General features: G+C 38.7%; 1 protein-coding gene and 3 long non-coding RNA genes across 15 annotated transcripts in view; 3 read left to right on the top strand and 1 right to left on the bottom strand.

Moving 5' to 3' along the window:
* The window catches only part of LOC136258576 (uncharacterized), a 291,117-nt gene that overhangs the window by 135,613 nt on the left and 142,411 nt on the right, over positions 1–13,093 (bottom strand). The window lies entirely within an intron of this gene.
* LOC136258391 (uncharacterized) lies at positions 6,262–7,841 on the top strand. 7 transcript variants are annotated; one of them, XR_010702776.1, is made up of 6 exons: positions 6,263–6,463; positions 6,516–6,582; positions 6,630–6,741; positions 6,780–7,168; positions 7,224–7,396; positions 7,453–7,841. It is a non-coding gene; the product is annotated as an uncharacterized lncRNA (long non-coding RNA). The 7 variants fall into 7 exon arrangements; XR_010702773.1 differs by having other exon boundaries at positions 6,265–6,582; positions 7,224–7,284; positions 7,339–7,396; XR_010702774.1 differs by having other exon boundaries at positions 6,265–6,582; positions 7,224–7,278; positions 7,339–7,396.
* On the top strand, positions 8,603–10,959 carry LOC136257981 (uncharacterized). Of its 4 annotated transcripts, none has more exons than XR_010702487.1 (8): positions 8,603–8,707; positions 8,786–9,137; positions 9,186–9,296; positions 9,346–9,393; positions 9,448–9,498; positions 9,548–9,632; positions 9,687–10,213; positions 10,772–10,959. It is a non-coding gene; the product is annotated as an uncharacterized lncRNA (long non-coding RNA). The 4 variants fall into 4 exon arrangements; XR_010702485.1 differs by having other exon boundaries at positions 8,608–8,965; positions 9,011–9,137; XR_010702486.1 differs by having other exon boundaries at positions 8,608–8,965; positions 9,014–9,137.
* On the top strand, positions 11,317–13,059 carry LOC136257980 (uncharacterized). Its single transcript, XR_010702483.1, has 10 exons — positions 11,317–11,484; positions 11,866–11,953; positions 12,009–12,072; positions 12,133–12,199; positions 12,282–12,322; positions 12,376–12,444; positions 12,497–12,575; positions 12,656–12,688; positions 12,744–12,822; positions 12,881–13,059. It is a non-coding gene; the product is annotated as an uncharacterized lncRNA (long non-coding RNA).

Consider the following 13,093-nt stretch of genomic DNA (forward strand, 5'->3'; position numbering starts at 1 on the left):
GTTAAAGTGTTAATGAGAACTATGTGATGCTGCTAGTTTTTAAGTGTGTGAGCATCTTCATAAATGCCACACAAATTTAATTCTCAATAAAGCAATGTGTATAGATTCTCTGATAGCAATAAATAGTCTGAGTTTGGCCATCTTTCCTTTGTTCATAGCATTGCTGTACACAGGAAAGTCGGCCAAACTCAAACTATTTATTGCTATCAGAGAATCTATACACATTGCTTTATTGAGAATTAAATTTGTGTGGCATTTATGAAGATGCTCACACACTTAAAAACATGTATTTATAATTCAACACTCTAGTAAGAATTGTAAGGTATTATTACCTGAGATATTGTAATGAAACCCGTCGCACATTCCCCCAAATTACCAAAGACACACCCCTTAGGTTGCTGGGATAAAAGAGTCCTTCACGGCAAGTGTTGGCATTTTGCGCGTACATGACATAATGGCTTCTTCTCGGTATTCGGCGGGTGATGTGCTTTCCAGTGTTTTTGCTGAAGAAGAGATCTTCGACGACAGTGACAGTGAAATCGGAGATGATATTTATGGATATTTGGTTGAATACACTCTACCTCGAGAAGAACTCGAAGAGGAGGCACGTGGTTTGATGGGAGGTCGAGATCATTCCTGCTCAAGCGACTTGGCTGGTCAAAGCATTGCATCAAATTTGGCTTCAAACAGTGAAGAACCTGACGAAGAAAGGTTCGAAGGTACCCGTAGCAGTGACGATGGTTCCCACTCGTTGCACTCTAATATGGAGGTCACCAGTCTCAGCAGGGAGCATGAAACTGAGGATATGGTAGTAGACCCGGCTAGCCCTACACTACGAAGTGATGTAGCCAGCTCTATTGGTGAAGAAGTGGTAAGTGAAGTCACGTAGCTGTAAAAGACGTGCTAATGTGTTTTTAATTGTGTAAATGAATTGGCATTCAAGGGATACATCAAGTCAAATTACAACAAACTATGTGATAATACAAATAAATGATGTAATCAATTCATACACAATAAAATTGTCATGTGTTTGTACATAGGTATCAAGTGAAAGTCAAAACAGAAGCATGGGACATGACACAGACATCTCATCTGATAGTGACTATGGAATATCACGGCAGTCACGAGGCAGAGGGGTGGCACTAACACGCGGCAGATCTAGAGGGACAGCACGTACTTCTTGTATGAGAGGAACTTCCCGTGGTAGAGGATCATCTCGTGGTAGAGGATCATCTCGTGGTAGAGGACCATCTCGTGGTAGAGGACCATCTCGCGGCAGAGGACCATCTCGTGGCAGAGGAATTCCACGAGGTAGAGGGACTTCCCGCTCCAGAAGAGGATCCCGCAGTAGAGGAACATCACGTGGAAGGGGTCGTACACCAAGGCCTAATCCTTTAGGAGAGTGGGAGAAAGCCAAACCTCACTCATACTGTTATGGATATTATTTGACACCAGGTGCAAAAGGGCCATTTACTGCCCACACATCTCCACTTGAACTGTTCTTCAAGTTTTTCAGATGAGGTTTGGGATTTGATGGTGACAGAAACAAACAAGTATGCATCATTGGGCTTATTCCGGAAACAGCATGCCAGGAAGTGGAATGACGTTACAGTAAGTGACATGAAGGCTTTTGTAGGTCTGCTGATACTCATGGGGATACTACGACTGCCCAGATCAGAGATGTACTGGAGTGGTGATTGTGAATTTCTGGTGACTCCTGGTCTGTCTTCAGTGATGAGCCGTTGTACTTTTGAGCAAATTTGGAGATTTCTACACTTGGCTGATAATCAACTTGATGATAAAACCGACAAACTATTCAAAGTCCGACCATTTTTGGACCTTGTGACAGCACAGTTTTCAGCTCAGTACACGTTGCACCAACCTGTAACAATTGATGAAGCAATGATACCATATAAAGAATGACTTACATTCAAACAATACATGAAAAACAAACCAACCAAATGGGGGATCAAAGTGTTTGTTCTCAGTGATGCCACTAATTGGTACATTTACAGATTGCAAATTTATACTGGGAAGAGTCTAGAATTTTCTGTTGATGTAGGACTATGCTCAAGAGTATTGCTAGACTTGATAACAGGACTAGAAGGACATCACTTATTCACAGACAATTACTACACTGGCCCAGAGGTTTACTTGGAACTATATAAATGGGGAAATAACTGCTGTGGGACCGTATGTACAGTAAGGAGAGGTTTTCCAGAAGAACTGAAAAAACCAAAACGAGAACAACAAGAGAGGGGTTACTATGACTACCTTAGCCATGGATCATTGCTTGCGGCCATTTGGTATGACAGGCGGTATGTCCACTTTCTTTCAGCAATGCATGTGGCAGAATTACCAGGGACAACTGTACGCCGAAGGAATCCTGATGGTACAGCAACTAACGTTCCTTGTCCACCGTTGTTACCAGACTACCAACAATACATGAGAGGTGTGGACAGGGGAGACCAACTGATTGGATGCTACAACATTGGACATAGATCTAAGAAGTGGTGATAGAAAATATTTCCATACATAATTGAGTGTAGTTTAGTCAATGCATACATATTTGAGAGGTATGCTGAGCCATTGCTGTACCGTCCATCACGTACAGGTAGAAAGAAGCGAGACTTTTTGTCATTCCACCTTGACGTTGCAGAACAGCTTATAGGAACTCACAATTTCCGGCAACGAAGTGGTCGCCAGCCTCAGCATGACAGCTTGACTTCTCCAAGACTTGATCCAAATCGGGGACATCTTCCTGTGCAAGTGGAGAGCAAGGCTAGGTGCGTGGTATGCAGTGCAATTCAATCAAGTACTGGGACACCAAACAGGCACGAGTCAAGAATACAATGTTCATTTTGTAAAGTACGTTTATGTGTTCAAATAGATAGAAATTGTTTTCAAAAGTACCATACCCTTCCAGATTACTCAATTTATTTTTTGTAATACACAATGGTGTTATACTGAATGTACAGTACTGATTCCTATATTTTATATACTCCACTTACAGGTACTAACAGTGAAATAAATTCTGACACTCTATGTTCTAATAATGATGCACCATTATTGATAGCGGCCACTATGGCATATATTTCAAATATCTAATGGTCACACAAAACAAATATTCACTAGTTATGTAAGAAACTAATATACTTACGCACGAAGTGCTTCTCCTTCCACTGCCTAAAACGATGAGTGGTGACGCCATGTTTTGCACATGTCTATATGCGCAAGCGCAACAGCAAGATAAGATGGGTTGAAGAAAACCACCTGCCGCTTGCAGATAACTTAATCGCTCCACCCGTCACTACATGGAGGTGTTTCTTGAGTAAGTTTCATATAGTACCAATGTGTTAGAAAGGGTAGGAGGTATGTGCGTAGGTTGTTATATCGTGCGTAAAATATTTACTGATTTAAGAGAGTGATAATTGCTTTGCGGTTATAGGTGTGGTTATAAATTGTATATATTTGTGTCCCTTAATCCATACTGATTTCATTAATGTGTGGTTGCTAAGGGCATATCTCCTTTATTTCTGTGTTATAACGGCTTTAAGCAAGTGGTGCGTTTTTTTAAAATGAGCTCCCAGAAATTCAGCGGTGAAAGGGTTAACTCTGCTTTACTTGGACATGCACTTTTTTACAGCTACAAGCTGTTTTAGGATGGTATTTCAATACTTTTGTTCGAATAAGCATACACTGTTGAAACAATAGGTGAGTTTCCATAGCTTTGACAGAAACCCCAGATTACAGTGACAGACTATTAAAATACAACTGTAATTTTAGTGGCATGCATTTGCAGTCAACTAACACCCATTTTAACGTAAACCCTTAGTAACACTTTGCCTTTCATCTTGTACTGCATCAAGATACTCTAATAGAGCAGTCACAAGACAGCTGTAACACAGCAATTAATATTACAGCATAATTACAACTTCTGCCTAACACTGGATTGTATAGTTTAAATTACTAGCTATTTACAGACTTTATGATTATTATGATTATGATTAAATACAGGTAAAGGCAAAGCCTGTATACCCGATCAATGCATTATACAAAAGTACGTAAATCTAAAATCTAAAAAATAATTATCTAACAGTGATTTAAAAGTGTTAATTGAAGAGCTTTCTACAACAGAGGCAGATAAACTGTTCAACTCATTAACCACTCTGTTCAGAAAATAATTAGATCTGCATAACAATCTTGAATGTTGCTTGAACAATTTAAACTGGTGTCCCCTGGTAGTAGTAGTGGAGTAGGTGTATAGATTAGTAAAGTCAGAGCTGAAGTAGTTGTTAAGAATATATTTTGTATAGAAAAATTAAATCACCCCTCTGGCATCTATACAACAGTGATGGTAAGGATAGTATGGACAGCCTGTCAGTATAGGATTTGTCATGTAATGATGGGAGGAGACGGGTAGTTCGATGTTGTACCTTTTCAACCTTTCTCTGATCAAGGGTAAATAGTGGTCCCCAAATGGCATTTCCATATTCCAAGATGGGTCGAACTAGTGTGGTAAACAACTTAGACAACATACTCGAGTCAAGATATTCAAAGGATTTTTTGATCATGCCAAGTATTCTATTAGCTTTGGTTGTAACTTTAGCGGTATGATCATGAAACTTAAACTTGTCATCAAAGAGATTCTGAGATCATTGTGGGATGTAACTGTGTCAATTGGAGTTCCATTAAGATAATAGAAGCCATGATAGTGAGTTGGGCCAAAATGGAGATGTTTACATTTGGAGATGTTAAACTTCAATTGCCAGAGTTGTGACCAGCTGTAAAGGCAATTTAAGTCATCCTGTAATGTAATGTAGTCTTCTTCGTTTCTTATCACACGGAAATCTTTGTATCATCTGCAAACATGAACACAGGGCTAGACACAATTGATGGAATGTCATTAACAAATATAGTGAAAAGTAAAGGGCCTAACACAAATCCTTGAGGGACACCACTGGAGACTGCAAAGGAATGAGACTTATATCCATTCAATACAACTTGCTGTTTTCTGTTAGATAAGAAGTTCTTAATCCATTCTAAGAGATTGCCATAAATGCCAAAAGAAGTTAACTTTTGTAATAAACGTTGGTGTGGGACAGTATCAAACACTTTTTGAAAATTTAAGTAGATTACATCAACACAATAACCATTATCCAAATGCTGAGTAAGGTAATCTAATACTTGCAATAGCTGGGTAGAACATGATCTTCCCGGCATAAAGCCAAATTGATAAGGAGAAATTAGACTGCATATAAATAGATGACTTAGTATGTGATCTTTAACTATAGACTCCGTCATCTTACTGAAAATGGACGTTAAACTCACTGGTCTGTAATTACTAGTAAGATTCCATGGACCTTTCTTATGAATTGGCATTACATTGCCACACTTCAAATCCGTTGGTAAAATACCACTTCTATATGACTTGTTGAATATAATGGATAGTGGCACTGAAACAAATTCACTTACAGATTTGATTATGGATATAGGCCAACCATCTGGTCCAGTGGATTTGTTATTTTGCAAATTCATTAGTTTGTCATAGACAACTGCAGGGGTGATTTCAATAGAGTCAGCAATAAGAGAACTAGCTGAGTCAACTGTAGGAATTGTGGTGGTGTCCTCACAAGTAAAAACAGTGGAGAAATACACAGGAGATTGAAGGCCTTTAAACGTTTGTTAATGAGTTACCGTTAATTATCCAAATCACGGGACAATTCCGTATATCAAAACACGGCTACCCCGGTTCGCGATATACGGTAAATGATTTTGTACGCGTGCGCGTAACCACAGGTATGACCAGTTCCACTAGAAAAAATGGCGTGCTGAACAGAGCATGTGCTGGAGCGTTTACGAGTGTTCTGCTACGTGCAGTAACAAAAGAACGGATTGTATAAAGAAAGATGTGCCATTAAATCGACTGAACAGTGTTTTGTTTTCAGCAAGTTTTACATGAGCGAAGAACTACTGCATGAAGGAAGAATTGGTTGTAAGTACGGAAGTCATCCAGGCCTAATTCTACGATTTACACTGAATTAGATGATTTACGCGACTCTGGGAAGTCTATTTTATTACACGATGAGCATTTATTAGATAGTCGTTCTGTCTGATGTGTAGAGTGAACTACACTGTTAAAACAGGGGAGTAACAGTAACTATAGTACGTTCGTGTTGAGCTGAATCCTGAGTTGTTGATTAAGAAGCCATACAAGATCAAAGGCTTTAAACATAATGTTTATGACGCATTTATTCGTAAGCCCATGTTACGGGCGCGCACTTAATTGTTGCGAATATGGCGTCCAGTGTACCGTCAGCGAGTGCGGAGCGAAACCCTTTTGGGAAGACGTTAAACAGCCAAACGAAGTATCTACTTATGAAACTATGGGAGTACTTTAAGCAAGAAGCGAAAAAATGTAAAATTTCTATCAGCATCACAGAGAGAATCTCGAAGGCCACCGGTATTGTATCATGCCGTCTTTGCTGGGTTTTGGCATACATTACGCCACGCAGGGATTTCAAGGACATCCATTAGAATGGAGCACCGCAAGAAAGGTGATTTATTTACGCCAAGAAAAAGGTACAAAATGCACTTTGCACAAGCCCGCTCAATTCTGTAATCGTCAGGTACAAATGTTCACGAGTCCTTGTTGATACAGACAGTTTTAACCCAGATACTATCAGACAAGATCCATTCATTGTACGGAAGAGAGGAAATCTATCGCTCTCAAAGATTTTGGTAAGTTAAACTTTGAAACCTGGAACTTTGTCTCTTAGGCCAAACTTAAGAATGATGGTGTTTTCTCTGGGGGTAGAACATTGCTTTAAAGAGTGTTGAGTGATATGGGATTTAAGTACAAGACGATTAATGACAAGAGGTTAGCATTGAAACTGTTTGTGCTTTAATTTCACTACACGTATGTGCAGGGTATGCTATGAGCAGCCCTGCACAGTCCATCAGTATCATAAATATTAAAGACGAAGAGGTGCAACAGAACTGAAGGAAGACCAGTTGTGTATTTGGATGAGACTTGGGTAATGAAGAACTTCTAGAGCAATTCCTCATCCAAATCGGCAGTGATAGTGAAGATGGTGATGGTGGTATTAATGAATTGTCCACTGGCAGCAGCGGGTCCAAGTCTTCTTCTGGGCTTACTTCATCTGATGTAAGATTGTTTGATATTTGCAGCATTGGTGTTATAACTTGATTTTGTTCCCCAGGAGTCATCAGGTAGCTGGGATTAAACTCTGTGAAGTACATAAAAATACAGATGAAGTACGTGTAAGTGTGTGCACTTTAATAAAAAATATCATTGCTTTATTGTGCTATCCAAAGTTGAACATACCATCCCTTGTATATTTAATCAGTGCAAGAGTGTTTGAAGTCACTACAGGTACTATCAGCCCAAATTCATACAAACAGTATTATTTCATTTGTTGAAACTTTTAGAGTTTTTTGGGAATGTAACTTCAAAAACAAAATGCTGGCTGGAAAAACTGTGTACATGTGTGGCGAAGTGATGAGAAAACTATTAAAATGACAAATTGACTAAATGGGAACAGAAGACGATAGTCAGCTGTGGTGAATGTGAAGTAAAATACATGTTGTTTGGCTCACTTGCAGGAACACCAATGCTACATAATGGATTTTGAGCTGTTATAATTTGGTTTTTTTCTCTTTTGAGGCTGAAGAAGTTTTTACCTGAATATAAGCAGGCCACTTATCTTCTAAATACAGTGCAACAGTGGCCCCAGCTCTTCTACTTATGCAACTCTGTTTTACACACACAAAATCTGTTTTATTTTTCTTGTAAAAGTGTATTACAGCCTCTTACATAAGGGATGGTGAAATCATGCGTGTTGAGGGCGGGTATGTGACGTCTGGCTTCGCCACAAACATGTGTCAACATGACCATCAAAGGGCCGCGCTTTAGAGGCTTCCCCATTGAAAATGTATGGCGAAACTTTACAGTGCCATAACGGGAGTGTCTTACATTCGAATGAAGCGCTTTTAATATATTTTTAGCGGATCGAGAAGCGCTACGTATCGAGCTATACAGGAGCCCCATGCGATGTAGCAATCGTAAGTTATTAATCGTTTTTTGAGGGTTCAGCTCAACGCGAACGTACTATAGGGAAGTGAAATATTTTACTCTGAATGGGGAGTTTGGATTACTAGGAGAGTAACAGTAACCCGCTAAGGGTAAAGAGAACTCCAAGTAAGTGAAGGCACCAAACTGAAGAGTTCCCATTACCAGCTAGCTAGTAGCTAAGGTGAACTCAGTGAGCCAGTATTGCTGAGGCCACATATGAATGAGCCACATGCAAGTTATGGCCACATGCAGGTTATGGCTGTCTCACTATGTTATTTTCTCCATTAACTAACCAGTTCAATTCTAGCCACTCAATGTAAAAAAGCAAAGTAATTATTTAGGCTTCCTTTTCAATGGCAGCCATTTACTCATGTTTTATTTTACAGGCTAACCAAGACATAGTAAAGGAAACAGAGAGTACAAAAACAGGAGGACGAATTGTTACTCAAGAATATTTTGAAATACGTATGTATAATTATTAAATACCATTTCTATTACAAGCGCATGATTTAGAGTGAAGAGTATTACCATAGAAATGGCTTCTTTAACAACAGAGCCGTGTTGAGTAGTTGAAAGCGGTTTGCTTCTCTGAGAAATTGTAGTACTTAAAAGGTGATACTAAATTGTTTGCTTGTTCGTGAATAATTACTGGACGTTCACTAGAGTCTATATCATTCATTGTTTCTTCAGGTACGTTTGAGCTCATATCTGAGTCGTCTCGTGTGACACACAGGTTTATTAAACTGGCTCCAACAGAAGTCACCACTGCTCATGAGGGTTTAGGCGCCTTATTGTGATATGGCAGAAATAGTTCAAGACTCAGGGAAAGAGAATAAAATTTGGCTGACTCAGTCGTATCCGCACTGACTGGTACGTACAGTATTCAGCCCATCCAAGCTCACCGCTAGCTACTAGTAGTCAGTGTGTAAGAAGTTGAAGACTTGAGGGAGGAGAGAAAAGCCACCTAGCTTAAACATGGTGTACATATCATGTCCGTCTGCCTTCAGTTGACGTTAGCAGCCGGACACGATGATATTGCCTGGTAAGGTCAGTAGCCTGTATCATTGTCTTTTTACATAATTACATGCAGATTCACTGGAATTAACTAGTAAGATGTATCGTCTGCAGTTAATAAGAATCTTTGATACAATGTACATTGTGTGTCTTCAACTTCATCAACTTTCCAAGTTATTCTTGACCTGTAAGGAGATAATGTTTATAGTTATGTAAGCACATATTTACTTTTTTAGCATGGATGTCTCAATGTCACTGAGAACATAGAATTTTTACAATATCCAGTAAGTGTGTTAACATACAGTGACTGTGCATCAATTTGTAAACATATATTACAGGTGCCACAAGAAATCAGTTAACAAATAGACAAACAAAATGATGAACTCCAGGTAGCAAAAAAGTGCTGTTTTGCATGATAGCAACTGTTTGCCTTTTTAGTTTACACTACCAATGCTGCTGGTCTGGAAGAATTGTTTTTACAACTTTGTTGGCAACTGTGTGTGACGTACCTTCAGCCATAAAGGTAACAAGTATATGATTGTTGAATATTTCTTTACTATACTGCTATTTACTACAGCTGATAACATGTCATGTGGCAGGAAGTAACTCCACTGAAGTGGCATGGAAGCATTGTTTGCTGATGAAGCCTTGCTACTGGTCTCTTTTTTCAGAGACTTTCCAATATTATAAAGCTGGATATTGTAAATATTTTGTTATAGTTTTGCTGTATGTCTTTAACATCATTTGAAATTTTACACGGAGTTATTTGCAGAATTTCATGGAGTAAAGGAAACACCTTACATGCTTATGTGAACTCTCCTAGAGTAACTAGAACTCCCTACAATAGATTTTAAAGGGTTCCTGTTACTCCTTTGTGGGGTGTTAGTTACTCTCCACAAAAACATAGGGGTGTTAAATCCTCCCTACACTGGGAACTCCCCTAGGGGAGTAACAGTTACTCCTTATTTTTAACAGTGTAGTATTAGCCAGAATTGTTTCCTTCTAGGTGCATCACAACTGTAAATTATAAGACATGGCTAATCCAAGAAGAAAAAGATGGAATGAGAAAATGAAGAGCCCCGAAACTACATAATGGACCATGATGTATGATGATATTATTGTTCATGCTTGTATGGTCTTGTACACAAGGCGTGTTTGTATTGTATGAATGTGTTTCCCAACCAGCGATTAGCCTTGAGCGGTCTAGCTGTTGGTTATGTGTTCATGTATCTGTGTTTCCCAACCAGCGATCAGCCTTGAGCAGTCTAGCTGCTGGTTATGTATTCGTCTATCTGTGTTTCCAATCAGCGATCAGCCTTGAGCGGTCTAGCTGTTGGTTATGTATTCATGTATCTGTGTTTCCAACCAGCGATCAGCCTTGAGCGGTCTAGCTGTTGGTTATGCATTCATGTATTTGTGTTTCCAACTAGCGATCAGCCTTGAGCGGTCTAGCTGTTGGTTATGTATTCATGTATCTGTGTTTCCAACCAGCGATCAGCCTTGAGTGGTCTTGCTGTTGGACTTGTATCCATGTATCTGTATTTCCCAACCAGCAATCAGTCTTGAGTGGTCTTGCTGGAGGGACATGTATGTAATGTCTGTGTTTTATATAGAAATCCTGTATGTAGTATGTGACAATATTATAATTAATATGATTTTTAGGACAACTGTGCAAAACTCTATCAGTCAAATTGATGACCTATGTAGCTGCAAAGATGCGTTCCACAAGATTTACCTCCGAAACTGATTATCTACCTTTTTGTACCGCAAGTGAAATGGATGAAGAATATTGATGAAGTACGTATGGAGAGAGATGGCACACTATTAGCTATTTTTATGATGCTGTTATGTTGTAGCTGAATTCAAGAAAGGTGATCACAAGTTGCATAGTATTTTTGTGCAGTTAACTTACATACACAAACTTTATTAATGGAACTACCTCTGGAGAAAAATAATGCAGCTTTGATAGTGAGGTGGTCTCAGTAAAGAAGTCATGAACTCCACCTTACTGACATGGCCACTATAATAATAATATTTTTGTAGTGCAGTAAATTCTGCTTTGTTTGACATCATTATTTAGCTTATATAAATTAGATCATCTGTGTGCTTACCTGCAGCTATCAATGTTATTCCCCATCTCCCCCAGTAAAGTACATTGTCAGCATTATGAAGGGATTTAAATTTATTCCTGAGGGTACGGAATTATCTGAAGCCACGGCATATTGTCAAATCCTTATTTGTATCTCCAAAATGTAAACGTATCTGTTTTGTTATCTACCGTAATTCTGTTGTAGAATCACTTCTTCATTGCTTGGAATCACAGAGGATGGGAGCAGTAAACTACAGGCATAACAATAGTTGTGAAAAAGTGGATTGTAAGTGTTGCTTAGTCTTGTGTGGCTAGACTGCCTTCTGCCTCCTCTCTTTCTTTGTGGCATTGTTTGTCAGCAAGATAGAGCCTGGTGAAGTGTACTGGTGACTTTCAACTAATATCCAGTGAAATTAATTCATTGGCTAGCTGTATGTTAGTATGGTGGACATAAACGCTACAGCAAAACTTGTAACAGAGCTGATACCATTGCTACATAGCATTTTCCTAGCAAGAAACTGTGGTTACTGTTTGTCTACGAATGCATTTTGTCAACAGTAATTCACCAGACCCTATCTCGCCAACCAATGACATCACAAAGAAATAAGATAGTGGTCTGGCCATGCGAGAATAACTGCTGTCATGCTTATCTAACTGTTTGTTATAGACTATAAGTTTGTTTGTTTGTTTGAAGTAACTGAGGGTGGGGCAGTGAAATAATGCCAGAATAGAAATGGTTGTGAACAAGTGGAATTGTAAGTGTTCTCATGCTATGTAACTGTTGTGTAATCGACCATAACTTTGTTGTAGAATATTTGGAGGAACTGAGAACAGAGCAACGAAAGAGTGAAAACTATGATTACAGTTGTGAAATGTACGCAAGTGGTGGCATGATTATGTAACTGTGTTGTTATCGACCATAATTCTGTTGTAGAATTAGTCTGTCATTGTTTAAGTACAGGAGCAGTGAAATATTGAAGCTACCGGCAGAATAGTGAAATGTAAGTATACGAGTGTGCTCATCTTAACTGTTTTAATCTGCCGTACATGTGTAATCCCTTTTTGTTTGAAATAACTGAACAGTGAAATAACAAACTGCCATCAGAATGGATTCAGTTGGAAATGTAAGTATTGGTGTGCTTATCTAACAGTTTTATAATGTGCCGTAATTCCTTAGTGCCTTTTTGTGTGAAACAACTGATGAATGGAGCAGTAACTACAGGCAGAATAGTGAACAAGTGGAAATGTAAGTATAAGCGTGCTTATCTTAACTGTTTTAATTGCCGAAATTTCTTTAGTCCGTTTTTGTTTGAAATAACTGGGCTGTGGAATAACAAAACTTCAGTAGAATAGATTCTGTTGTGAACAAGTGGAAATGTAAGTATCGGTGTGCTTATCTAACTTGTTTTAATCTGCCGTAATTCTGTATCCCTTGAAATAACTGACAAATGGTGCAGTAACTACAGGCAGAATAGTGAACAAGTGGAAATGTAAGCATTTAGTAGGCTTATCTTAACTGTTTTATAATCGAATAAAATTCTGTAGTCACTTTTGCTTGAAACAAATGAGGTTGGACAGGAGCAGTGAAATGATGATGGAGTAAAAATCAGTTGGATAGCTTTTTGTAAGTAAGCATTGGTGTTTTTGAAACTGTTTTGTCATCTGTCATAATACCATTGCAGTGTTGATCCCTTTGACCTCCTTGTTGAGTCACTGTGATGGTGGTGGTGGTAAAAAACTGGAAAACAATTGATTTTATTAATAAATTTATGCATGTGATCATATGAATATTTAATGATGCGCATTTATTCGAAACAATCTTTTAACGTGATGGAAGGCTTGGAAGGCATATTGGGAACATTGTACAAGGTTTGTAGAGGGCAAGGGGGTTATTA

Source organism: Dysidea avara, chromosome 6, assembly GCF_963678975.1.
Source record: "Dysidea avara chromosome 6, odDysAvar1.4, whole genome shotgun sequence".
Classification (NCBI taxonomy): domain Eukaryota; kingdom Metazoa; phylum Porifera; class Demospongiae; order Dictyoceratida; family Dysideidae; genus Dysidea; species Dysidea avara.